This window comes from Tetrao urogallus, assembly GCF_951394365.1.
Source record: "Tetrao urogallus genome assembly, chromosome: 2".
NCBI classification, from domain to species: domain Eukaryota; kingdom Metazoa; phylum Chordata; class Aves; order Galliformes; family Phasianidae; genus Tetrao; species Tetrao urogallus.
The window spans coordinates 56,288,493-56,294,492 of NC_136814.1; positions in this window are offsets into that span (position 1 = coordinate 56,288,493).

The window sequence follows — 6,000 nt, forward strand, 5'->3', positions numbered from 1 at the left end:
AAGGACCACAGCAGGAAAAGAAAGATTCTAAACATTCTTGATTTTTTAGCAACAAATCATTTCATGCCTAATCTTAAAATTAAGCTGTCTAAAAAAATATTACAGCAATTTTATTAATCTGTTCAGTAGGCTTCAAGGGTAGCACTCAAACCAAAGGACACACTCCATTTTCCTTTCAGAGCTAGCCTCCGAAAAGTTCCTAACCTAAAGCTGGAAAGACAGAGAAATACAGTCTTACAGCAAGTACATTAGGTTGATATTTCATTTTATTGACTGGAGATACTAGTTGCCATCCACTGGACATAGAATCATAGAATCATAAAATGGTTTGGGTAGAAAGGGACTTTTAAGAGTTCCAAGCTCCCTACTATAGGTACGGACACCTCCCTTTAGACTAGGTTGCTCAGAGCCCCATCCAGCCTGGCCTTAAATGCTTCCAGGAAGGGGGAATCCACAACCTCGCTGGGCAACCTATTCCATTGTCTCACCACCCTCGCAGTAAAAAATTTCTTCCTAACTTCTAATCCAAATCTACCATATTCCAGTTTAAAACCTTGTCCTGTCACTACCTGCCCTTACAAAAAAAAATCCCATCCCAACTTTCCTGTAGCCCCCTTCAGGTACTGGAAGGCCGCTATAATATCTCCTTGGAGCCTTCTCTGCTCCAAGCTGAGGAGACCCAGCTCTCTCAGCCTGTCCTCATAGGGGAGCTGCTCTACCCCTCTGATCATCTTTGTGGCCCTCTGTTGGACCTACTCTAACAACTCCATGTCATTCTTGTGTTGGGGGGCCAAGAACCAGATGCAGAACTCCAGGTGGGGTCTCATGAGAGCAGAGTAGAGGTGCAGAATCACCTCTCACAACCTGCTGGTCACGCTTCATTTGATGCAACCCAGAATATGGTTGGCCTTCTGGGCTGCAAGCACACATTGCTGGCTCATATTGAGTCTTTCATCAACCGTCACCCCCAGGTTCTTCTCCTCAGGGCTGCTCTCAAGCCATTCTCTGTCCAGTCTGTATCTGTGCTTCAGAATGCCCCAACCCAGGTGCAGAACCTTGCACTTGGTCTTGTTTAACTTCATGAAGTTGTCATGATACGAACTCTCAAGCCTCTCCAGGTCCCTCTGGATGCCACCCCTTCCCTGTAGCATTTCAGCTGCACCACTCAGCTTGATGTCATCTGCAAACCTGCTGCAGTTTGCTGCATCTGCAAATGGTGCACTCGATCCCACTGTCTGTGCTGCCTACAAAGATGTTAAATAACACCAGTCCCAACACCAGTCTATGAGGAACACCTCTTGTCACTGGTCTCCACTTGGTCACTTAGCCATTGACTGCAACTCTCTGAGCATGACCATTCAGCCAATTCCTTATCAAGCAAGTGGTCCATCCATCAAATCCATTTTTCTCCACTTTGGCGACCACGATGTCAAGTGGGACAGTGTCAAACGCTTACGGCCAGGTAGATGACATCAGTTACTCTTCCTTTCTCCACTGATGCTGTAACTCCATCATAAAAAGCCACCAGGTTTCTCAAGTATGACTTGCCCTTGGTGAAGCCATGCTGGTTACCAGCCATCACCTTGTCTTTATTTTCCATGTGCCTTAGTGGGGCCTTCAGGAGGATCTGCTCCATGATCTTGCCAGGCAGAGGCGAGACTGACTGGCCTGCAGTTCCCTGGATCTTTCTTTTTTCCCTTTTTGAAAATGCAGTTATGTCTCCCCTTTTCCAGTCAGTGGGAACTTCATCATACTGCCATGACCTTTCAAATATGATGGACAGTGTCTTGGCAACTTCATCCACTAGTTCCTCAAAACCCATGGATGGATCTCATCAGGTCCCATGCTCTTGTGAACCCTCAGGATCTTTAGATGCTCCTACACTGTAGCACAGTTCAATGGCTCAAGTCTGTTTCATGTACATGAAGACCACCTCAGCGTTCTTTTGGCTTTTGTGGCTTGGACAGGTACACTCTTTGCTGGGTAAATGACTGGCTGAAAGGCCGGGCCCAGAGAATGGTGACAAATGGAGTTAAATTCAGCTGGTGATAGGTCATGAGTGCTGTTCCACAGGGGTTGGTATTAGGGCCTGTCCTGTTTAATGTCTTCATTGATGACCTGGATGAAGAGAGTGCACTCTCATTAAGTTTGCAGATGAAACCAAGTTGGGAGGAAGTGTCAATGTGCCCGAAGGTCTTTTAGAGGAATATGGATAGGCTGGACGGCTAGGCTGGGGCCAGTGAGATGAAGTTTAACAAGGCCAAGTGCCAGGTCCTGCACTTTGATCACAACCCTAGGCAATGCTACAGGTTTGGGAGGGAATGGCTGGAAGACTGTGCAGAGGAAAAGAAGTTGGGGGTGCTGGACAACATTAAGCTGAACAAGAGCAAGCAGTGTGCCCAGCCATGAATACCAATGTCATCCTGGCTTGTATCACAAATAGTATAGCAAGCAGGAGCAGTGAGGTGACCATTTCTCTGTACTCAGCTCTGGTGAGGCCACATCTTGAGTGTCATGGTCAGTTTTGAGCTCCTTACTACAAGAAAGACATGGAGGTCCTGGAACATATCCAGAAAAGGGAAATGAAGTTGGTGAGAGGGTTTAGAATATAAATCTTATAAGCAGTGGCTGACAGAACTGGGATTGTTTAGCCTGGAGAATAGGAGGTTCAGGGGAGACCTCACTGCCCTCTACAAGTACCTGAAGGGAGATTGTGACAAGGTGGGAGTCAGCCTCCTTCCGGGAAACCAGCATAGGATGAGAGGGGATGGCCACTAGTAACACCAGGTGAGATTCAGGTTGGATACTAGGAAAAATTTCTTCTCCAAAAGAGTGGTCAAGCATTGGAATGGGCTGTCCAGTGAGGTGTTTGTGTCACTGTCCCTGGAGGCGTTCAAGAAATGTGTAGGTGTGATACTAAGGAATGTGGTTCAGTGGGCAACATTGGTGGTAGGTGGACAGTTGGACAAGATGATCTTAGAGGTCTTTTCCAACCTTAATTATTCTATAATTCTATGATTCTATGATTCTATTTCTTCCACACTTCAACTGTAATAGCTTAAAACTAAAAAGAGGCAAAGGCTTTGTGAAGTCCATTAATGTTTCCATGTACAAACAGAATTCGGTGCCAGGCAGAACAGCACTGGGCCCTTGTACTTCAGCTCCATTTTCCTTCCAGCTGAAACAGTCAAAACAATTTACCTGCACCCTGATGAAATATCCATCCCCAACTTACTGGTTTTCCCCTATTATCCCAGATTTTACAAGTTCTTTTACATAAACATTTTCTTAATCTGTGCAGCACAATTGCCAAAATCAGAACTTGAGTGTGGTCCCTTCAATGCCTGAGCTGTTTTACTGTGCATTCCTGCAACACTGTGTGCAATCAGATATCTTTTCAGCCCTAGTTTAATATACAAATTGTACTACCTTTCAATTATGTCTTAAGTTTACCAGTTCATTAAATTACACAAGTCCCTCATATTTTAACTAGTAGGGATATAGTCAATTAACTCCCAGGCTTGCAACAGAAACACTTAGCCAACAAAATCTATAACAGTTTCTGAAAGAAACTTAGAAACAAAATATTACAAGAGAGAAACTGCAGTTAGTGAGAGACCAATAAACACACTGTAAATACTGAAGGTTTGCACAAGAAACACTGCGTAGTGAATAGCTGTTCCAGAAACGGAAAAATAGAGAGCCTCTTAACATCCAAATAGGGTGAGAAGGCAGCACTCCAACAAACAAATCAGAAGTGGAAAGAAAAAATGTTGCTCAGATCCAAATAGTTTCAAAAATCAAAACAAGGATTAAAAAGGAAGAATTAAAACATGAGAAGCTGAAGCCTATTCCCATATTTTATTGAGCCACTTGAAAGAAAACTAAATGCAGGCTATGTCCTGATGAGAAGCAACATCCTCTGTGTTTTTTGCCAGTGTTAGATAATATTCATAGAAAAATATGGGGCTTAAAATAGAGTGGGATTTAAAACAATGCACAGATAGAAAGCTCGTATTGCTTTTCCCTCTTTTTTAAAATGCAAGGATGACTTTTCTAACCTGGGCACTTGTGGGGGTGGTAGATATGGTAGATAAGGCTCCTGCATCAGCTCTTTCCTGTGCCCATTGTAAAACAGTGCTTCTACAAGAGCACAGCTGGTAACAGCAACAAGCACTGACTACTATTGCTCTTTGCTGTGAAAGGCAGGAAGATCCCTGTAGGAATAACCTGCACCAGTTCTCAGACCTCCAGGCACCTGCAACACCACCCACTTGTATCCTTTCAAAATGTTTGTGGCATATCACCCTGCCTCAAGAACTCTGAGGAGTCACAGCAGAAATCCAACAACGACTACCGTGCAGAGCTGTTCTGTGCTGGGCCACTTGGATGAAACTTTATGAACAGAAAATAGCAATGAAGGAGCTATGAGGGGAGGTAAAGCCTTATTGTGTGGGCAGTGACAGAAAATGGCCTGGTACCTTCAGCCTCGCCGGTCAGCTCTCACCAGCTTAAATCCTTCTCACACTGCATCTCAGTAACTTTCCCTCCAGCCCCAGCAAAGAGATACTCTACGTACAAGGCTTGTGTCATTCAAAGCAATGAAATTTAAGCCAGCACTCCCAAATACAATACATATTCAGACACAGGACTCCGTTAAGACCACAGAAGATACAGACTGGCTGCTGAAGGCCTTCAAAGAGGTAGATCTCTAACTGTTGGACACACAGGTCTGTTATCCAAAACTGAGCCTTTGAACTACTTCATCCAAGACATTTTACTGCAATCATCCACAATGAAGACTAGTGACAGAAAATGGTAACAGAGTATTTCCAAATCTGCTTTTACACAAAAGGCGTTAGTGACTTAAAATGAATCATGAAATACTTTTTACTTCTTCTCTAATGTAGACCAAAGGACGGATTTTCTTCTTCTTGAAAAATATGGAGATTCCAAAATTCTCTTCAGCCTCACTTAAAAGGACAAAGACACAAAATTTCCTCGGAGTAAAAAAACTTAAAATGTTTTTTTCAGGCCAGTGTAGGCCAGAAGGTTATTGACAGAAACTGCATTTCAAAATACACAATGCTTTTCCCTTCCAAAACCAAAACAGAACATTAAAACATCTTTAAAAAAGGATTCCAAGATTTTTTCTTAGCTTCATTTTGCTGAAAATTATGAGAAGTGACACCCATGGTTTACTTCATTGGGATACCTCTTTCTAATGAAAACAAACTTTAGTGAAAACTTTCCAATTGTCCTAGAAATTTGAGGAGAAAATACTACAGTGACTTTTTCTGTCACTTGAGAAAATGACAGGCTGTACAAGCTGCTTAAAACAGATGAAGATGAAGATGTGGATAGATATCCCCACACTGAAAAACATTAAAAAAAAAAAGACCCAGAGATCTGACAGGGATGTTTGGTGCCTGACTATAGTTCTGACTGGTTGCCTAAGAGGAAAACAAATGCCTGTTTGCCTTTTATACTCTTTTAAAAAATCCTGTCATAATTTTTAAGTGTGTTGATCATAGCTTATTTTTAGTTCTGACAAACCATAGAAACATTTCCAAAAATATTCTCAAGAAATACAGTGACCTTTCTAGCTTGGAAAGCAGAGATATTAACAGCATCATCCATGCTACTGTACAGGCTGAACAAATATGTAAGGCTCCTCAATGGCCCACTGAAAAACTTTCCACATTCACCTGTATGCTATCCCCCAAAAACTGCTCCCTTCAGCTAGCAAAAAATAGTCTTGACTATCATACCATGCTCAGAAACAGGTCAAGGAGTCACCTATAAAAGACTGGGGTATGACTCTGAAGACGAAAAGGAGGAAGCTGAAGGCTGAGTAACAGTGGCTTCAGAGAAGGTAATTTATTCATGACCCAGCTGAAATAGGGAAAGGTAGTGAAAAGCTCTGAGATTCACAGTGAGAAAACAACAGTCAAGAAAAAAAAGAAAATTTCTAAAGTGAGCAGAGATTTGACACAGAAA